Raw genomic sequence first — 22006 nt, 5'->3', positions numbered from 1 at the left:
AGGCGTTGTGCGAGTCCATAACCGACATCTTGGACCCACAGTCCCTGCACTTCTTAAAGCCCGGACGCGGTGTGGAAGACGAGGTAGACATCTTCATGAAGAAAGACTTCACAAAACGAAACAGGTTCGAAGAACCGAGAAAGAACTACAAAGAGTCGAGGCACGCCGAGATCTCCGAAGCGAACACGTTCGCGGAAAAAACTGAACTGAGGCTACGGACGTCGTGCGTCCTACTTATAACATCCAGTGACGTCGGCCGTCGGAGGTGGTCGTCGAGGGCGGCTTATCGACGTCATCAACGCAGGACGTAGACGCCGAAAGATTTTCCGAAGCAGCACAGCTGTGGTGATTACTGTCATAGATATGGAATACGTCGGAGGACCCAATCCCCTCGAAATACAAATATGAGTGCATGTAATGAGTTTGAAGCTTTTCTTCAGAAGTTTGATCTTATTGATATATGGAGGGAGATGCATCCGGCAGTAAGAGAATATACTTTTTTTCTCCAGTTCATGACTCATACTCCAGATTAGATTATGGATTGATCACTAAAGCACTAATAGATGGAACCCTTGATGTGAATATTAGGGAACGGGAGAGTTCGGATCATGCACTGGTTGATTTTCACTTGATAACAGACAAATAGGTACCATCTTTTCAAAGGTGGTGTTTGAAGACAGGGATTTTGGAGGAAGAAGACGTGGTTGAAGGATCTGCAGAGCAATAAATAGTGTGGGACAGCTTTAAGGCCACGATTAGGGAAGAATTGATTAATAGAACCCCGCGTCTCAGAAAGAAATGTTTGCGTGAGCTGAAAATGTTGGAAGCCAACCCCGTCACGTCTGCAGCAAAAATATGTACAGGCCATGATTACGCTTATCCACAAGGAAGGGAGAGACAATAACAAATGTGGAAATTACAGACCGATATCCTTATTGAATGTGGATGTAAAAATGTTTGCAAAAATAATGGCAAATAGGTTGGATAGCTGTATCGGGAAAATAATCCATGAGTCACAGTTTGGATTTATGAAAAATAGATTTGGGTATGATAACATCAGAACGCTTGTTGACATTATAAGTCTTCATCAAAATACATCTTTAAACACAGTTTTAGTTTTTTTGGAAGCTGAGAAAGCGTTTGATAGAGTAAACTGGGCCTTTTTAAGATTATGGGGATGGTTCAGTGTCTGTGGAGAGCAGCAAAGGCATGTATTGGGGTAAATAATGAGTTGTCTGATGCTTTTAATCTAACCAGGGGAACAAGACAGGGTTGTCCTCTAGCACCATTCCTATTTAACATTGCATTGGAACCATTCATAACATTAATACACAGAGAGCAGAGAATAAGGGGCTTGATGTTTGGGCATAAGGAAATTAATGTGCTCTCTTATACTGATGACATGGCGGTGATTCTCTCAAATTCGCAGGATGGTAGTGTTGGATTTAAGGAAACTTTTGAGAAAGTGGGTGAATTATCAGGTTATAAGGTTAATTGGGATAAGACGGAGGTGTTTCCACTTTCCTTATCTTGTAGGAGAGGGGATTTTTCTGATTGGAACTATGAATGGTCTGAGGCACATATAAGGTATTTAGGGATCTATCTAACTAAGGATCTAAGGAAGATGGTGGGATTTAATATGGCAAAATTTGTGGAAAATTAGAAAGCAGCAACAACTGGAATTGGGAATTTGGGCAAAGGTTAATACAATTAAAATGTTCCTTTTACCAAAGGTTCTATATATATTGCAATCAATACCCCTAAGCTTCTCAAAGAAGAAGATTAAGGAAATAGACAACATCTTCCAAACTTTCCTCTGCGTCAAAATGAAAACTCCAAAGATTCCGAGATTTATTTTGTTGCGTGGTACTAAAGAGGGTGGTTTTGGATATCCGGATTTGGAGAACTATTATAGAGGTTTTATACTAAAAAAGGCAGCCCTTTCTGTGTCACCAGAAGTAGAGTGTGAACCGGCTTGGTTGACGGTAGAGAGGGATAGGCTTTCTCAATTCCAATTAGATAATATTTTTTCAATGGAAAAACTACCAAAGGGTGCTAATAAACAGCCATACATTGCAGTGACTAAAGAAATGATGAAATGGTGGTTAATTAACTTTAATGGAAATGTATATCTGAACTATAAGGTGTCTATTTGGCAGAATCGTGGTCTACAGATCGCGAACGAGACTTTGAGTTGGAGAAGTTGGATTTCGAAAGCGATTTTAAAGATAGGGGATATAATGCGTGATGGGCAAATGTTGTCATTCTAAGAACTACAAGGGAATTTTCAAATGGAAATTAGGGAAAGGAACAGGTTTAGGGAAATGGAGTCTCTCAGAGATTAAATATATTGTCTATGCCACTAGAGAAGGAGCCAGCAGGTTATTCTATCGTCCACACATCGCCACACCATCTTCTCGGGAGGATAGCTCAGCGGCAACATGCTCGCCTTGGAAGCAAGACGACAAAGAGCCACACAGGTTCGATCCCAGAGTCTGCGCTTAGAAACATCTGGGTATTAAGCGCGCTATAAATAACCTATCGTATCATATCATATGGTTTTCACATTTCTGAACCTCATGCCAATGAGCAGTTTTGCTGTCGATTCATGGAAGAAATTAGTGGGAAAATGGGAAGGAGAATGGCAGTGTACAATTACCGAAGGGGAGTGGAGATGTATGTGGCAGGTGGGTTATAAGAGTAAGTTAGATCTTAAGTTAAGGCTTATACATCAGAAAATGTTAGGATGGCTGTATTGCACCCAAATATTCGGTGTACCCGTGGTGAGAAGTAGCAGACTCGGGCACAAAATAAACTGATACAAAGAAAGTAGTACTGCTACTGAAAAAGGTTAATCTTGATTATTTGTCATTGAATAAAGCGTGACCAATTTGTAATATCAATGTACCTTAGCTGATTTTACTAATAGAATATATCTTGGAAAGATTAACCCAAAGAAAATGTCCAGAAGGAAAACCCACATACAAACGAGGGGCTGTGAAAATAAACGACTTGTATTGAAAACGCACACTTACAAATATGTACAAAACATTTTTTCATTGATTACAAAGACAAATCATACTGTTTTCGAAAAAAACAATAATACAACTTAAACATAGTGTTGTAGAGAGAAATTCTAAAATTGAACATACAACAAGAAAAAAGCAATCAAGTTTTTAGAATGTGCAAGTAATATAGCACATATCTATGTTAATCAACAATTTGTATTCTTTAGGAATATTTGTGTGGAAAAGAATTCCTGGGTCGTTGCAGTAATCTTAGAACTGTCTAATTGGGTGGGTTCTACCTGATTCCCAATGTTTGGTTGTCTGTTCTGGTAAGTTCTATTGGGACAAGGTGATCCCAACTAGTTATATGCCAACGTTGCAGGGGGTATATTGGTGGGGGTTCCACATCAAAGTGTAACAATCAACATGCAGTATTGTCTCACTGAACCACGATAAGTTGGTTCATAAGTCCCCCTTGCTTAAAAAATGACGTGGTTGGCTACTGTGCCAAGGTTTATATGTTGTCATCGTCAAGTACTCCCAATCAGTGTTAACTGTCGTATCAAGAATGGCTCTAGGAGACTCTCCCGTGTCATTAGAAAAACATCCTCCGTCCGTGTTCCCGCCTGTATTGGACACCTGAATGTAGGTGCAAATTGGGGTTGTTGGATGGTGAAATATGTTGGGGATGTGGAAAGGAAAAGGGAACGCTTGTTCATATGTTGTGGTATTGCTCCCGAACGCAGAGGTTTTGGTGTGAGGTGTTGGATAGATTGAAAGTGATCTTATCAATTAGGTTTCCAAGAATGCCATTGCAGGTGTTGTTATCGAATAATGGGCAATGTAAAACTGTTCGGTTGTTTGGGAATTGGATTGACAAAGTACTTGTGATAGCGGTAAAGCAGATTTTGAAGCTGTGGAAAACGAGGAAAAAGCTGAGAGTTCGATAAATGATGCATTGGTACTGTCTAACTTTGAGCGAGTCATGTTTCAGAGGCAGAATTATTTGGCCATTTGGGCGCCCTTTAATGACTTGTATGGTTGTTGAGTGTTAGTTTGAGTAGTCATGTTTCAGAGGGAGAATTATTTGGCCATTTGGGCGCCCTTTAATGACTTGTATGGTTGTTGAGTGTTAGTTTGAGTATTGTTACTTTCAAGCAAATCTGGAAATGGCGAGATATGGTAATACAGTCTTGTTTTAAAAAATAAAAAAAAACATTTTTTTAATTTTTGCGTCTACATGTTTGTTCTGTGTTCTTGTCCAATGTATATGTAGACCTTATTGTTGTATTAATATTACTTAGGGGGGAAGAGTATTGCCTTGCTGCGACAGTGGAAAAAAGGAAAACAAGCCTATAGCTGAGCTAGCAGGCTAACAGCTTGTTGGTTGCTAATGTAAAGATGTAATGTTATATTTTTCTAAGTATTCATTGTTGTATTCTTCCATACTTTTGTTTGAAAACAATAAAATAAAGTTGATTTGGAGGATGCGCTGTTGCGCTTGTAGGAAATGGCAGCCTGAGTGCCGAGCTCTGGACGGGGACAATCCTTTTTGTAAAAATTACCAGCTCTAGGCAGCAAATCCTTTCCGCCCTGCTCCCTCCTGTGTGCGAACCCATGCGGCTCAGTCCTGCCAACTTATGGGACCCAGTATCCTGTAGCAACAGAGTCGCGGCCACGAGAAGAACCAGCATGGGATGCACCTGCCTATCCCCGTGTGGCGGGTCCAGTGAGCGCGGCTTCCCCAACTACTGTGTGCCGCGGCGCCATGGGCCGCAGGGGGGAGGGGTGTTCTGCCCCGATCGCATGCCTGGAGGCCGTTTTACGGCCGTGGACACCCCGGAGGCAGCCGCACAGGGCTGCCTTAAGTGCCTGGATTGCAGCGGTGGGGAGCGGGCGGATTACAGCCAGGCCCCCACCTGTTTCAAACTGCATACTATCACCCGCGGATGTCCCGTCGGGCGAACACGGCGGGGGGCTAGTGGCCCGCTGGATCACTGCTGCCCGGCTGTGGGGGCCCTGCCGGTGCACTGGTCTCCTGGCCCCCGCTGCCCCCTGCCTGCGGCTGTGCCCCCCCAGGCCGAAGACACGGTAGGAGCCCGGAGGGGGGTTGGGGCGGGGGCAGATTCACCCACTTATTGTGACTGCTCCTCCATCTACTGCCTGGGGGCCCCGTTGATCCCCCCTCATGACCTGTTGTGGAGTGGGCAAGCGCAGGCAACACGAACACTTAAAGAGACCAAGGACACTAGCTACCCCACGGCATCTGCCAGGAGCAACTCCTGCGGTGCTCTATTTAACCCTGTCACTGCAGCTGGGTGACACTGCTGCTCCTGATCTTCACTAACACCAGTGGCTGGCTGCCCTGTATGAAGGAACTTAAATCTACCACCGTGTACTACGTACTCTTGCCCTGACACTTGGCGGTGGGCGGCCATGGGTTGCGTCCCCACCTGGCGGCACTGCCCCTGCACTGGCCCCAAGACCCGTCCTGCATGTGTTGGCCCCCTGGAGGCACTGCTGTTGTCAGTTGGAGTTGAAGTGGTGCTCCTGCTGGGTGGTCCCCCGCCATCACCGCTGCGGGTGCGGGTTGGCGGGGGCCCGGAAGGCTGGCTGCTGGAGTGTACCCATTGCCTAGTGGGGCGTGGGCACAGCTCCTGCTGGGACACATCCATCAGGCTGAAATAGTACCAAAGCCATAACTCTTCTGGGAGATTCCGGTGCGGGGCTGTAGGAGTTCCGGGCACCTCACTTTTGATACCCTGCTGTGCGTCCCGCTGCAACAGGACTCCGACACCCCCCGCCACCTACGCTTAACCATATTTCCGGACACTCTAAAACGCAGGCTTGGCCAGCGGATGAAGCACCGGAGGTTGCACCCACCACATCGGCCCCACTGGCCTCCGATGACTCGCAGAATATGCTAGAGTATATTCGGGAGGGGGTCACCACCTGCACACCAAACCCGATGACATGAACGGCACCATCTCATCCATAAAAGCCCTCATCGAGAAGACCGATGGCCGGGTGGCCGAGATTGAAACTAGGGTGGGTGCTGCTGAGGACGATCTTGGCTCCCTGCGGGCTGCGGTCTCCTCGCTCTCCAACCGAGTCCTTCCAGTAGAAAAAAGAATGATGATCTCGAATCTCGTTCAAGACGTAATAACCTACGCATAGTCTGAGTGCCCAAAGACATCATCAAGGAGCCCATGGAAGACTACGTGGAGCGCATACTCCTGACCCTTCTGGAGGCGCCGAAACTCTCCCTACAATTCACAGTGCCTAACTGTGAAGCCCAGACCTGGCGCCCCGCCACGTCCCATTATAGCCAGAATCTTAAACTTCCGGGATCGTGATGCCCTCCTAAGGGAAGCTAGAGTCAAAGGGGAACTGCTTCTCGGGGCGGCAAGGATCCATCTTTACCCGGATTTCTCTGTGGCGGTGCAACAGGAGCGCAAAACCTTTTTGGCAGTCAAAAAGAGACTCAGAGACCTGGGAGTTAAATACTCCATGCTGTTCCCTGCCAAGTTGAGAATCGAACACTCTAATCAGACATTCTTCTTTACGATCCCTGAGGAAGCCTCAAAATTCATTGATGAACATTTCCCTGGTTGATTTTCCCCCTCTTGCCATAGCATTGTTCTTTGCTCTGTGTCCCACCAATTAACCTTTCACCTAGAGGTGGGCCCCATGGGGCCATACACATAGGTTGCTGTTACGTTACACATGAATATATTAGTTGTTGGACTGGTTTTTTCAATTGGTCTATTGAACCCCGACTCATATGTCCCTTACTAGTCACACTGGTTTACTCTGTCTAGAACTGCTAATATCCTTATACACCCCCCTGTCCGGAGCATTACCGCCAAGCCAGCTATCAGGCCCACAGGCATTGATGCCGTCGATTTGGTTTTTATCATGGTTGTATTGGGTTATCATTCCTCTGTTTGGGGGAGTGATGTGGGTGGGGGCAGGGGTGGCTGGGAGTTATGTTAAAAAAGGCTTGACAACCGCAAGAGATGCCACACATATTGCAATATCAGGCTAGAACCATGCTGAGGCGGTGAGGTATCCGCCTTTGTGGGGTCTTTGTTGGCCGTCACTCCGCCATGAAACAGAGTTTAATCAATATCTCCACACAAATGGCGGATAATGACCTAACGTTCATGAGCTGGAACGTACAGAGTCTGGGCAACCATAAAAAGATGCGGTAGATCCAACTTCATGCTGAACGGCGTGGCGTTAAAATCCTATGTCTACAGGAGACCCACGCCCGTTCTGAACAATGTGAGAAATTTGCTAAACAGTGGGGGCCACAGAGGTACTACACCAATTATTCCACCCAGGGGGGTACTGACTCTGATACACAGAAGCCTTAAATTCATGTTTAGTCACTCATGTGTAGACCCGCAGGGGAGATATGTACTGACCCTAGGCATCCTGAAAAATAAAGAGGTGGCCATATTAAACGTCTACGGTCCAAACATTGATGATCCTGACTTTTACTTGCACCTGGCCTCTCTGTTGGAGAGTTTCCCCCCTGGTTCCGATCCTTTGGGGGTGGGTGATTTCAATACTATTCTAGACATCAACCTTGACAGATCAGGCTCCAGACCCCGCCAGCTCTCCAGGGCAGCCTACTCTATCCTGACTTAGCTTCCACGATTTTCAGTGGTGGACGCATGGCGACTCATGTACCCTGACTCGCGAACATATTCCTACTACTCCTCAGTACATGATTTGCATTCTAGGATTGACAGGTGGCTCATATCTGACATACTGATTAGGTATTTATCCCACCTGTCGATTCTCCCCAGAACTCTCTCCGACCACTCGTCAGTGGTCATCTCCCTGAACTGGGGTCAGAACCATGACAGCCCTAAACATTGGAAAATGAGACCCCATTCCCTACTTGATCCGGTCTTTAGCTCTGAACGCAAATCCTCCATTGAGGAATTCTTTGAGTTTAATGCTAATACTCCGTCACCTGACAATCCATCCTCTGGGAATCCTTTAAAGCGTACATCAGGGGTATTGCCATCTCCAAAGGAAGTGGTATTCTGAAAGGGATCTGCTCGGATATCATGAGAAGCGAGTCAACCCTTGCCACCCTCGAGGCCCAATATGCTCTGGATCACTCTCCTGAGACCCTAGCGCAGCTGGGATCAGAGCTGGACGCGTTTGTGATCTGGCCGAACAGGAGGCTAAATTCTTAGACAGCCCCCATCTGGTTAGGAAATATGATGAGGGAGAATGACCAGGCCGAATGTTAGCCAGGCTACTATGCCGTGAATTCGGCAACCCCAACATACCGGCGATAGAGAGACCCGATGGAACACTAGCTACATCACTACAAGACATCAACTGGGAATTCCTAACATTCTATAGTTCCCTATACTCTAAAGCTGATAGTGGCCAGATTTCTGAGATTGACTCCTACCTGGACGGCCTCCCTCTCTCTGTCCTCTCCACTGACACCAGCATCTCCCTCAAGAAGCCGTTCACTCCCGAAGAAGTTTCAGAGGCCATTGAGTCACTAGCATCAGGCAAAGCCCCTGGTCCGGATGGCCTCCCCATCGAACTCTATAAACAATTTAAATCCCTTCTGATTCCACATATAATGGCTCTATGGGAAGAGGCATGCGAAAAGGGCATACTCCATCCCTCCCTCTGGGAGGCAATGATAACGGTCCTGCTAAAACCTGGCAAACCCCCCACCCAGTGCGGCTCGTATCGTCCCTTTCACTAATTAACTGTGATGTCAAAATCTACGCCAAATTATTAGCCATACGACTTGCCTCATTTATGCCTCACATCATTCATTCGGACCAAGCAGGATTTTTCCCAGGCTGTTCCACCTCCCTGAACCTGAGACGCTTATTTAACGTGATCAGCAGAATAGACCCAGGCAGTAGCGGCCACCTTAGATATGCAGAAAGCATTTGACTCAGTATCATGGGAATACCTATGGCGTGTCCTGGAGAAATGCAAATTTGGTCCCAACTTCCGATCCTGGGTTAAGCTGCTCTATACTAGCCCATCAGCGAAAGTGCGCACAGAGTACTGGTGCTCTCCCTCCTTCCAGATAGCCAGGGGAACGCGACAGGGCTGTCCCTTCTCCCCGGTCATATTCGCTATAGCTATGGAACCCTTTGCCGACATGATGCGTCAATCGCATGCTCATAGAGGCATCCGAACTGGAGGTCACTCCTGCATTGTCTCCCTATATGCTGACGATGCCCAGCTTTACATCCGTTCCCCAGACACAAACCTGGCCCCAATTCTGGAAGATGTGGTCCGGTTTGGACACATATCCGGACTGAAGGTGAATTGCTCTAGATCGGTAGTGTTTCCTCTCACGGACAGCACGCCACCCCCTTCTGACCTAATGGGGTTCACGTGGTCCAAGTCCAGGTTCACTTACCTTGGGGTGGTGGTTTCCCGGTCCCCTGAAATGCTGCGTGAGGATAATTATCTTAATTACCTTACAAACCTGGCCACTAAAACTGCAAGCTGGACTAGACTCCCGATCTCCTTGGCAGGCCGAATAGGAATACTTAAAATAGTTGTGCTGCCCCAACTCCTCTATCGATTCACTAATCTTCCCCTATGGCTGGGTGACGATTTCCTCCGGACACTACGCCTTACTACTAACAACTTTTTGTGGCAATCCGATGCAGTCCAACTTAAACTAACAACACTGACCACCCCTATGGAGTACGGTGGATTCAGTGCCCCAGATTTCCCCAGGTACTGGATGGTAGCACAATCCCAATTTGTGTCCCACTGGTTCAACACCACGGACCGTCCTCCTCATGTTCGGTTGGAGAAACTGACAGTCAGTGATCGGAATATTTGTTCTCTTATTGTCAAGCCCGCCCCGGCCGACCCTGGCCCGATCCGGTCACTAATACATCCCTAGACCTGTCAAAAATTTTGAGACTATTGAGCACACCTTACCCCTTCCACGGGGATCTCCCGCTTTGGAACTTCCTCCCGGATGTCCCGCGCGTCCCACAATCCATCGTTTCCCGTTGGGCCGACGCAGGCTTCGTGGCACTCCGAGATGTTTATGTGCAGAGCAACTTCCTTGAATGGTCAGATCTCCCATTCGCTCTTAGGAGGAGACCATCAGCATGGCTGCAGTACTCCTCTCTCTGGAAGAATCTCAAAACTAACTATCCCAGCTTCCCCTCAATACCACTTGATGAATCGTTAATTGCAGAGCTGTGCTCCTTCGACTCCTCGAGGGGGAAAGTGTCTAGGCTTTACTCCCAACTACAGGCCAGAGCTGCACCCTCCTTCACTGCGCTGAGACACAGGTGGGAGGAGGATCTTGGGGTGAAGATAACTGATGAGAGCTAGTCCCGTATGTGTGCACGTACCCACAATGTATCCTTTAATTCTCGTTTTAAATTAATACAATTCAAGGTGTTGCATAGATAGCATCACACCACGAGCAGACTCCATCATATGTTCAGCGAACTTTCTTCCAGCTGCCCCAGATGTGGTTCTGATCAGGCTACATATATTCATATAATTTGGTCTTGCCCGCGACTGTCACAATTTTGGTCAGAAATATGTTCCACATTGTCTACTATGCTGGACCACACTATAGACCCTTCTCCAGCACAATGCCTTTTTCAGGACTTTCCCCAAGCAGGGCGTGATTCGAGGAGACTGGCTGGCCTCTGTATGCTGTTAGCTGTACTCTGCATCGTGATGAACTGGCTCCGACCTAGAGCACCCTCATACACACAATGGCTCAGGGCAGTCACCTGGGCGTCGGATACCGAAGAGGCCTGGGGTATGCTGCAACATCCGCACTCGAGACCAAGAGATATCTGGCGGAGGTTTCGTAGCTATATGGCCACCATGAACTCAGACTCAGATGCTGTATCCTCTGTCCCCACTCTCCCCTCCCCGGTCACCACCCCGTGAGCAGTGATTTTTTACTCCTCCATATGTGTTTTCACCCGGACTCTGACGTAATGATTGGTATGAATAGCCCACTAAATTACCAGCATTTTATTCATTTTATAAGATTGTATCCTGCTGGCATGTTGTCTGCATCTGTGGTTGTTTTGTGCGTTGTCAAGTCAAATAAATAAAGGTTTTTTAAAAAAAAAAAGTTGATTTAACAGTATGTATATGTATCTGATAAGAATTGAATTGATATGGGTACGATCCTTGTTGAAATGCGCTTAAGCCTTTGCAAAATTAAACGGTGGCAAGCTGCGTACTACTAACCCAAAGACCACCCGAAAAGGCCTAAAATGCAGTGAAAAGTATGGTGTGGTTGGGTATGGAGTATCTGCGCTCTGCCTCGAAAGTCTAGTAATCAAGAAAGACTGTTGATTAATTGTTCAAGTAACATTAGGAAAAATTGGTGCTTTATTTGGTATCCCAATGAGGTGTTCAGCCGACATGTGTTTCGACCCTTGGGTCGTCCTCAAGTCTATATGTTCTCTGTACGCAATAAAGTTGACCCGGTCAATGTCAGTATGTTGTCTTGCAGCATGTATTACTTAGTATTTCCTTCTATTCAATGACGAATGTCTCAAACCGAGAAAATAATTAAATCCTAATCCTAATGGCTAATCCTAATGGCTGTACCCGGATGAATGAATAGTACGTGGACATAGAATTGTTCAGTAATTCCTTGCAACAGTCTGTAAGCAGCAGGTACAATACCTAGTGATCAGCAATTCCATGTTCAATAACCCTGAATAGAAGGAGATACAGTTTTTCCTAATGTATATGTATCTGTCCTCTATCTTATAGAACTGTTCTGCATGTGTTCTTCATGTATTCGGGTGTGTGGTTTGTGTCCCGATGTGCGGATGGTACGTGTGCTTCATGTCTAACGCTGCTATGTTGTAGTGTCTCTAACGACGTCATGCATGGCTTCTTGGCGCTTTAGTCTAGACGGTCAATTGCAGTCTCCTTAGTTGCATCCTGAAGCTCTTTGTCCACCCTGGGTAGTGTTTGCACTGCTCCTGGGCTGCACGGTTGCCTGAGTGGGTACCTCTCGACATACTTATCTATCATAGGGGGACTGGGAATCGGTCCGAACTGGTATGGGCGATCATGGTATCTTCTGTTCTTCTTCCGACTCATGTGTCTTATGGGAGGGGGAGCAGGGATAACATTCAACCACCCCTCTCCAATATTGAGCATACATTGTGATTGGATTGACATTTCATGCCGCAGCGATCGTCTGTTGAGGGTAGGTGAACAGCAATATTTTAAGAGCACTTCGAAATGTCCAGTCTGAGTGTTCTGCTCGCAGGGTGGGTTGGAGAAGGTTCCAGTACTTGGCTGAGATGGTAGAGAAACTAGAGCCACCAGCTTTGGCCCGTTTACATTTGGGCTGAGTGGCTCTGTGGGCATAGGCAGCCCTGGTGGGTTTGAAGGAGGATGCTTTGGTAAGGTTTTTGAGATAAGCAAGGGGGGCATCTTTGGACAAGCATTTGTGTGCGATAGAGAGGGTTTTGAAAATAATACATTCTCCAACAGGGAGCCAGTGTGCTTCTTTTCTTGCTTCAGTGATGTGTTCCATTTTGGGGATATTCAGTGCTGGTCTGAGTCCATTGTTTTGAATAACCTGCAATTTCTGAATATTATTGTGGAAAGAGCATTGCAGTAATCAAACCGAGATCCTACTATTCCTCCGGCTATGGAAAGGAAGCTGTCTGGGAACAAGAAGTGTCTGGATGCGTTGATTAGCTTGGTAGTGTAGGCCGAGGGTTTTCACAAATGGGGATATGGAGATCGGGATACTGTCAATGTTGAAGGTGGAATATTGGGGGTCAAGTCTCTTGATCACCCTGGGGGGCCCACAAGGATGATCTCAGTATTCTTGTTGTTCAGACATACACGGTGAGAGGCCATCCATGCCTGGATGGTTGAGTAAACAGGTTTATGGGAGACTGAGGGCCTCATTACGGCTTTGGCGGTAGCCATGCCGCTATTGGCGGCATGGCTGCCTCCAAAACCGGGTCCGGGTTCCCTGAATGGGGAATTACCTGGCCATTCCGAGTTAGGAGGGCCCGGTAATTCCTCCCTCAGGGAACCCGGGCCCAGACCTTCCCCATTCCCATTCGAGCCCCCATAGGGCTCAATGGGAATGGGTGCAGGGAGCTAATAACGGGCCGATTACGACCGGCCCGTTGTTAGCTCCCTGGTCCCCTCGCAGGATCCGGTAACGATGCCTGCTTTACCAGGCGTCCTTACCGGGCCCCGTGAGGGGACCTCGTAATCAGGCGGAATGGGAATAACAGGTCCGCATCCATTAGCGGACCCCGTTAACCCATTCCGCCTGACTCGTAATGAGGCCCTGAGTCTTTAAGGTAGTTGCCAGAGAGTGGGAGTATGATTTGCATGTCATCCGCATATTTTGTATATGATATGATATGATAGGTTATTTATAACGCACTTAATACCCAGAGGTTTCTAAGCGCGGACCCAGGGATCAAACCTGTGTTGCGCCGTGTCGTTTTGCTTTCAAGGCAAGCACGTTGCCGCTGAGGTATCCTCTTGAGACATACACTGAATCCAGAATGGCAAAAAGCGGATTCGTGAATATGTTATACAAAGAAGGCAATACACAGGATCCTTGGGGCACTCTGCAGGGGGTGGGTGCTGGATCGGCACTGGAGTTCTCAGAGAACACTCTAATATATCAGTCGTCTAGGAAGGAGGTTATACAGGCAGTGGCTTCGGGAGAGAAATTAGCTGAGGATGATAAGTGCTGACCTAGGATATCATGGCCCACTAGGTCGAATGCTGCTGATAGGTTGACAAGAAGCAGCAGGGCCAGATTTCCTACATCTCTGATTTCATCAATCTGGATCTTCAGGTCCAGGAGTGCAGACTCCATCCTGTGGCCTGGGGGAAAACCTGTGGGGATGTGGTGGTTGACAGTGCTGATGAGAGCTCAACCAGGGATGTCAATTTGGTGTCCGATTTGTTATGCAGGTTGTCAGATTTTGGTGAGCATTGCGTTTTGAATGCTCAAGCATGACGACTCATCTTTGATTATGGTGACTGGGAGGGTGGTGAAAGTTTCCAGTTCCCTGGCAATGTTTAAGATCTCACGTGTATTGGATTTCACCTTGTCGATGCGGTCATTATATGTGGCGGATTTAGCCGAGAGGATGTTTTTTTTTTAATGTTTAGATGCTTCAGTGAACAGTAGCTTCTTGGGTGTGCATGGTTCTTCTTTCCAGCTTGTTTCTGCTAGTTGTTTGTTGGAGTGAAGTGTTAGGAGTTCCGGGGTGAACCATGAGTTTCTGTGGGCAGTTGGTTTGAGTTTGCGAAGTTTCAGAAGGGCTATGGCGTCCATGGCGGTTGTTAGAGTTGAAGTATTCAGAGCGGCAAGAGTGTTAGGGTCTTTGGCAAAGGGAGGTGGGGGTAGTAGTGAGCTGATCACAGGAGCAAGATGTTCCTTGGTGTGGTTTTTGGAGCTACGGGCGAGAGTCGAGGGCAGAGGGACGGTGATGGGTGTTGTGTGTCTTAAGGAGGGAATGGAAAACTGCTTGTGGTCTGACCACAGGCATGGGCTACTGGGGTGGATAGAAACCTGACAGTTGAGGTCCTCAATCCACTTAAGGATGCAACCTTTTTTATGAGTGGGGTTGCTGATACGCTGGTGGAAGTGTGCAAAGTGAGTTACAGAGTGAGAAAGCTGATGAGTCTTCAAGGTCGTTGTAGCCCAAGTTGAAGTCTCCCAGGAGAATCGATTTGGAAGTGTGCTTAATGTAGGTTTCCAAGGTGTGGAGGAGATTCTCTTCAAAAGATAGGGCTGGACCTGGCGGGCAGTTGATGGCGTGAAGTACAATGGTGTTGGAGTGAGAGAGGGTCAGTTAAGCAGATAGGATGTCACAGTTGTCAGGAAGGGGGGAGTTATGTTGTCAAATGGATAGAGTGTCCTTAGCAAGAAGTGCAACACCACCTCCTCTGACATTCGGTATGTCCGCGCGTAGGAAGGTGTACCCATTGTACAGGGCAGGGCCAGATGCAGTTTTCTGAGGTAGCTAAGATGTCCAGGTTTAGGGTGGTGATGAGGGTGTTGATGTCCAGAGCATGAGAAGAGATAGATCTTCTATTGATAAGGGTGCATTTTAGTGTAGGGGAGGGCATGGGGCCAGACTGTTCACCAGGGAGGGTCATAGTGGGGCATCTCATCTCGGAGGAGAGTTTAGGCAGTTTCTAGTATCTGCGAGAGGTGGTCTGCTTCTTTCTTGGTTGCGGGAGGTAGCAGTCCTAACCCCCTAGACAGTAGTTTCTATTGGCAGTGGTTTGGGAGTAAGGTGTGCTGAGGGTTGGTATGGATAGGTACAGCCAGGATGTGGATCACTGCCGGGATGGGGGTTCTGGTGTGGCCTTGTGCTGCAGGAAATTCTAGGAGGAGCCAGGGTGGTCTTTTTGGTGGGAAGGTGGGGCGGTCGTCAAATAGTTGAGTGCTGGAGATGCTCCATTTTGGCCGAGAGGTGCCATGTCGTGGTTGCATTTTGGGATTGGTCCTGCGGGGTGGGGGTGTGATTAGTTGGTGCTGTGTGGAGTAATGAGGCTAGCAGGCAACAGTGTAGGGTTTCAGTTCTTTTTTGCATCCAACGAACTGACGAAGGAGCCAGGCGCTGGTAGGCAAGGTGTGAGGTGCGAGAGGGAGTGTGCAAGCTCGCTGTTACGCTCACCTTGTCTCTGCTGGGACGTCGGGTGCTGATGCGTGGAATGTCTGCTTCCCTGGTTAGAGGCGCTGCGTGTCTTTTGTTCCCTGGACTGGCCTTGGGTCAGCTCCTACGACATGGGAAAGGGTGGTGAGTGCCTGTGCCTGCCACCTGTGACCTCCACCCTGCTCCTTCCACACGTGTTCCCCACTCCGGGGCGCTTTCACCTTGTGTATTTGGTTGGTGGGCTCTCCTTCCTGCTTAGTCTCAGCAGGGGTGCAATGTCCTGTAGGGTGTTTACTTCACTGACCCTTGAAGTCGAGTGGCAACCCAATACTGCTGTGGTCGCAACTCGTGTTGCTTGTATTGCTCTGCTAGTTATTGTCTGTGCAATACGTTGTATTGTATGTTGTCCATGTCCAGTTATCTTTGTTGTCCTTTGCTGCATGTTGCAGTCCGTGATTGTTTCACTGTTGTGACCCGTGTCGCTGTTGTGGCACTAAGCCCTCCTTGGTGTGCGTTGGTTTGGTGCAACGCATCTGAGCGGCTGAGCCAGTGGGTCAGGGTGGCCTGCCTTGTGTCTAGGGGGTCAGCGTGAGCTCCGGTGTGGTTTGCGTGATCTAACCTGTTCTTTCTTTCTCTTTTACAGGTACTTGTGAGCCAGCGTGATGAATGAATCCGGTCGATGGAGACAGAAGCGGTGAGTAATGCACGGCGGTGACAGGGCGCGATGAATGAGCTCAGCGGTTAACCTTGTTTTCCTTCTCTTGCTCCTGCAGGTGCCAGCAACCGATGAAAGCTGGAGTCCTCGATGAAAGCTGGAGTCCTCAATGAACAATCGGGTCATTGCTGTAGGTGAGTATGCAAGGCCCGATGGTCTCCGGCTTTTCTTCTGCAGGTTTGTAGAAGATTGCTAGCAGGAGTTCCTCAGACAGCGCTACGCTGCTAACTGCTGAATAATGTGAACCATGCCTTAGGGCTTGGGTGGGGCTTATATAGCCAACCACGCCCTGACACTACCATTGTGCAATTAATTCCAGAAGCTCTCTGCCACACCAATGGTTGCAGACTAATGCACAAGCTAATCGCTTAGAGCCACGCCCTTAACTTCAATTAGCACACAAGTCAATCATTCTGTGTTTTCCTTGTGGTTAGCTCCATGAGCCTGGTGCCAGAGGCGCTAGGAATGGGTTCAGGTGGCCCTCCTTTGAGGCTTGATCCAGTCAGGGCCCTTAATGTGCCCCAATGTTCCCACTGCTGCTGGGCTGGGGCGATCTGGTCTGCTCACCGTGACACTTGGATATGTTTGAGTCGAAGCAGGCCTGTGCAGGGAGAGGACGTGGGAGGTGAAGTTCTGGAAATCTTGGTTGGCAGAAGTGCAGTTGAGGGTGATGCTGGCGGGTAGGTGTGAGGCCTGGTTTCAAAATATTGCCTTGTATGGGTAAGTGATTCCTGGGCTGCTTGGGCCGTGGCGTAGGTAGGTGGCTGCATGGTGGAGGGTTGTAGGGTGGTGCTTGTGGGAAGGAGATGTACAGTAACCATCTCACTGCCGGCGACAGAGGTAGGGCTTGGCAGTGGTTTGGAAGAGACAGGGTCTGCGGCGGGGGCTGGCTGAGTACAATGTAGATAAAATATGTGTGGCAGCTGGCAAAGGGGATGTTACATGCTGCTCGGGCTGCCGGGTGGGGTCAGGACCATGGCGACAGGCATGCAAGTCATCTGAAGAGGTGCCGATTTGCAGGGCACGTGTGAGGGTGACAAGATCAGCATTTGGGCCAACGTGTTCAGATGAGGATAGAGTGGGAGCGAGATGTTCTGCATGTGTTTATCAGTTAACAGGGAGGGAAAGCTGGCAGTAGGCTGTGTCAGTAGTGGTGAAGAGTGGGCCGGATGATAATACATTAACATCTGGGGCAGAGGCAAGGTGAAATCCCCCATAATGATGAGCAAGCAAACATGTGAGGCAAAGTGGGGAGTGGGTTAGGGCTGGTAAGTAGCATATATGCGGGCAGAAAGTAAGTGGGTGGAGGTAGGGTAATATGTGCAGAGCAGTACAGTCTAACAGAGACCGAGCATGAGGGCTTAGCGGGCATGCGAGGAGGCATCAGCATATGATCACGGAGTAAGGTCATGGTCCAGAAGGGCGTGGAGTAGGTGTCTCTGCGTCCTTCTGGTCCCAACAGGCAGGGTCCTTGCGTGAGTGCCGGCATCGCCTGCCGGCTAGTCCTGGTCCATGTTGTAGCAGGGGAAGGCATCTCATTGGTTGGAGCATCCATAGATGCTGCAGTCGAGGCTAGAGTGTCATCACAGAAATCCTGAAACTCTATTTTGCTTCCATCCTCATATAGGTCGCCTACCGTTTTGCACAACTTTTCACCCCATATTTTGTGGCACACTTAGTTTATTGAGCCCTTGAATATACAATTGCCCAATGAAGTTACCTCATTGGCAATTACATACCTATTCTTCTTACCCGGGTTTAGCCAGGACCAGATATCGAGTATAACTTGCACTGGCGCAGGCAGCATTTTAACTCCTTCGGAAATCCGCCATAGCAGGTTCAACACGTCTTGCTCACTTTTTATGGCTTCTATCATTCTGCTCTGAAAATGCAGTGCTCCTCTATCCCACCATGAAACCACATGTTGTAATTGTGCTGTGTAGTAATATACCTTGATGCCAGGAGCACTCTGCCCACCTTTTTCAATGGGCAGTTTAAGTGGGGACAGTACAATTTGCTGGCCTTTGCTGCCTTATGATTGAGTAGTATTTCATCTAAATTCTTGAAAAATGCAAGTGGTACAGCCACTGGCATTACTTGTAAGCAGTGCAACTGCCTTGGTAGGATAACCATCTTTCCAGAAGCTATTTTCCCCATAAGTGATAATAGTAGGTTTGCCCAAGTAGTCGCCAGATTCATTTAGTTACCATGTATTCCAGGTTCTCCCTGTGCACAGTGTCACAATCTGCATTAATCCATAGCCCTAGATAGTTTAACATCTTAATGGCATATTATCCCTCTGTAGCTCACTGGAGCCAGGTACAGTGTACAGTACTGACTTGGGCAAAATAATGCATAGGCCGCAGTCCTTACCGAAACGTTTGATCACCAATAGCGTAAGAGGCCTTGTGGTTTTCGGATCCCTTGTATAGGATGTCATCTGTCTATAGTGAAACCACATGTTGGGCTCCCACCACAGTTATGCTGTAGTCTGTAAATTTCATTCCAAGGCCGTTCACCAATGGCTATATAATACGGGCGAACAATAGTGGTGGCAAGGGATACCACTGTCTGGCATCTCTTCATAAACTAAAGGGCTCAGATGTGATGTAATTAGTTAGGACCCAAACTATAGGCGCGCTGTACAGAATCTATATCCATCTCCGCATCACTGGACCAAACCCATATTTGTGAAATGCTGCCTGCATTTTCCACCACTCAACAGAGTTAAACACTTTTTTTTTTGGCAGCCAGGGTTGCCTCTCACCCAGTCAAGCACCAGGAATAGTCTATGCATGCTATTCCTCCCAGGTATAAATCCTGCTTGGTCCTCAGCGACCAGGTAATGAGTCACCCTTGCAATTCTACTCACCAGAAATGTACAGACTATCTTCACATCTGTATTTATCAGAGAGAGGTCTATAAGAACTGCACTTCACTTCAGTCTTGCCCGGCTTCCATATCACAGTTATCATAGCTTAACTCAGCGAGGACAGCAGTCTACCCATCTCCAGAACCTCCATATACATATTGTACAGGTACAGGATTACAATCTTGCTGTATTTGCTATGAAATTCAGCAGGCAGGCCGTCTGGCCCCAGTACCCTACCAGTTGGGACATTTTAGACTGCCCATTGGATGTCCTGCATGGTTATAGGTTCCTCTAGAGCAGTGGTCTTCACACCTTTTTGGCCTGGCCCCCCCAGAACAAAATGTGGGCACGCCATGCCGCCCCCAAAATGCCAAATGGCCATTAAGTCCAAATGGCTATGAACTATCGCGCACAGTCACCAAACCAAGTATAGTCCCTGGGCTCCCCCACCTGCTCGCATCATAGTCTGTTTGCTCCCTCATCCCACTCCTAGCCCAGCCCCTGGGCTCGCACCCACCCTGCTCCCAGTACAGTCCCGGGACTCCCCACCCTGCTTCCAGCACAGTCCCAGGGCTCCCTCCGCCCTGCCCGCTCCTCCTACCCCACAGCCTGCATAGTCCTTGGGCTCCCGTTAGCCCACAACCTAATAAAGTCCCACCTGCTCCAAAAATAATCCCAGAGCCCCCCAATGCTCCAGAAGCGACCCCAGGGCTCCCCCACCCTTTCCACAAACATCTACAGGGTGCCCAACCTACACCAAAAACAACCCCACGGCCCACCTCCTTACCTCGTATAATCCCAGACCCATTTAGTTTCCTGCGACTGGATTCAAACGCCCTGGGTGTCTGTTTTCTGGGTCAGCCACTCCCACTGACCTCAAGCCTGGCCCACCACAACTGAGCATGTACGGCTGGGGCCATATTAGGATGCAATATGCGCAAACGTGCATGTCCCATCCCACGCCAGATTTTTCTTTCCTCCCTTTTTTTTGGTTCATTTCAGACTGGAGTACTGCACCTCCCGCCCCCTCGGGCATCAGGCCACAGTTTGAAGCCCTGTGCTCGAGAGTGAAGTAGTCGTATTGGGCCACCCTCTGTAAAGTGGTGCCTGTCAAAGAGTCAATGCTCCGCCTCACATCAGTTCGTCCTTCCCATGTACAAGCCTGTGTAATATTCCCTAAATGCATCGTTAATCAATTGCAGGTTAAATGTGACATTCCCCTACCCAGATGTTTCAATTTGGGTGATGGGTCTCCTGTCCCATGCCTTCAATGGCATTCAAGCTAGGGATTTACCCGCCTTGTCCCCAAACTCATGTTGGTACTTAGTGTATTCGTGATACTCAAATTTGCCTAGCCTGTCACGTGCTGTATTCAATTTCACCTGCCTCTGTGCGAGTTGTGCAGAGACTGTTGGGTCTTGTATGATGCAAGGTGTCTAAGGCTTGTATTTGCCTTTCCAGCGCTGCGATTTCCTTATTTAGCATGTCTTTCTCCCCAGCTTTTGGACATCAGGGACGCATGGATGGTGACGTTAAATACCTCCAAAAGTGTTCCGCTAAAAGTGACTGAGCCCCCATTTTCTTTCGATGAACTCCCTGATCTCCTCTCCTACCATGTTTTTATTCGCCACATTTTGCATGGTGGAGGGTTGCAGTCTCCAATTGGCTAGCGACATACCAGCTCAACCTAAATTTAACATCAGCCTCAGCAGGGAGTGGTCGGAAAAATACCTGTCCAGGAATCCACCTTATGCACATGAGCTATATTCCTAAATACCATATCAGTACATGAGAATGACTTGTGTATTTGTGACCATTATGAATATCCAGCTACGCCAGGGTGGTGGCCCCTCCATTCATCCAGGACCCCGTAGGCGCAGGAGCCCTCCCGCTGCAGGAGCAGTGGGTCAGCCTCTCTGCACTGCCCCCCAGGACCAAGGTAGGCTCTTTGCCTATTTAGCTTATTGAATCGGCATCCCGCGGATCGTCTTCCACGGCAACGAAATGTGCTGATTTACGATATACAAATCTTGTGCTGGCCAGAAATGCTATTCTGCCGCATTTCGGAGCATTTCAGCGCCTGCTAAGCCCCTCTTGGAGCCACCATCGGAACACACGAGGTGTTCCCTACCCAAGATGGCCGCCGGACCCAGCCCAACCTTCCTTCCTGCCACATGATTTGCCTGCATGTTCTGATTGGCTCTCATCTACCTTTAGTAGCCAACCAAACGCCGGCAGGCGAACACCGGCCCTCTCCCGAAGGATCCTCTCCATAAGGATCAACGCCTGTCCAGAGCCTGGTGACCACTTCATCCAGGATCCTGGAGGTGCAGGAGCCCTCCTGCTGCAGGAGCAGTGGGTCAGCCTCTCTGCACTGCCGCCCAGGACCAAGGTAGGCTCTTCGCCTATTTAGCTTATTGAATCGGCATCCCGTGGATCGTCTTCCACGGCAACGAAATGTGCTGATTTACAATATACAAATCTTGCGCTGGCCAGAAATGCTATTCTGCCGCATTTCGGAGCATTTCAGCGCCTGCTAAGCCCCTCTTGGAGCCACCATCGGAACACACGAGGTGTTCCCTACCCAAGATGGCCACCGGACCCAGCCCGACCTTCCTTCCTGCCACATGATTTGCCCGCATGTTCTGATTGGCTCTCACCTACCTCTTGTGGCCAACCAAACGCCGGCAGGCGAACGCCGGCCCTCTCCCGAAGGATCCTCTCCATAAGGATC

Source organism: Ambystoma mexicanum, chromosome 1q (assembly GCF_040938575.1).
Source record: "Ambystoma mexicanum isolate Mex_15411 chromosome 1q, UKY_AmexF1_1, whole genome shotgun sequence".
NCBI classification, from domain to species: Eukaryota; Metazoa; Chordata; class Amphibia; order Caudata; family Ambystomatidae; genus Ambystoma; species Ambystoma mexicanum.
This window is presented reverse-complemented; position numbering follows the sequence as displayed.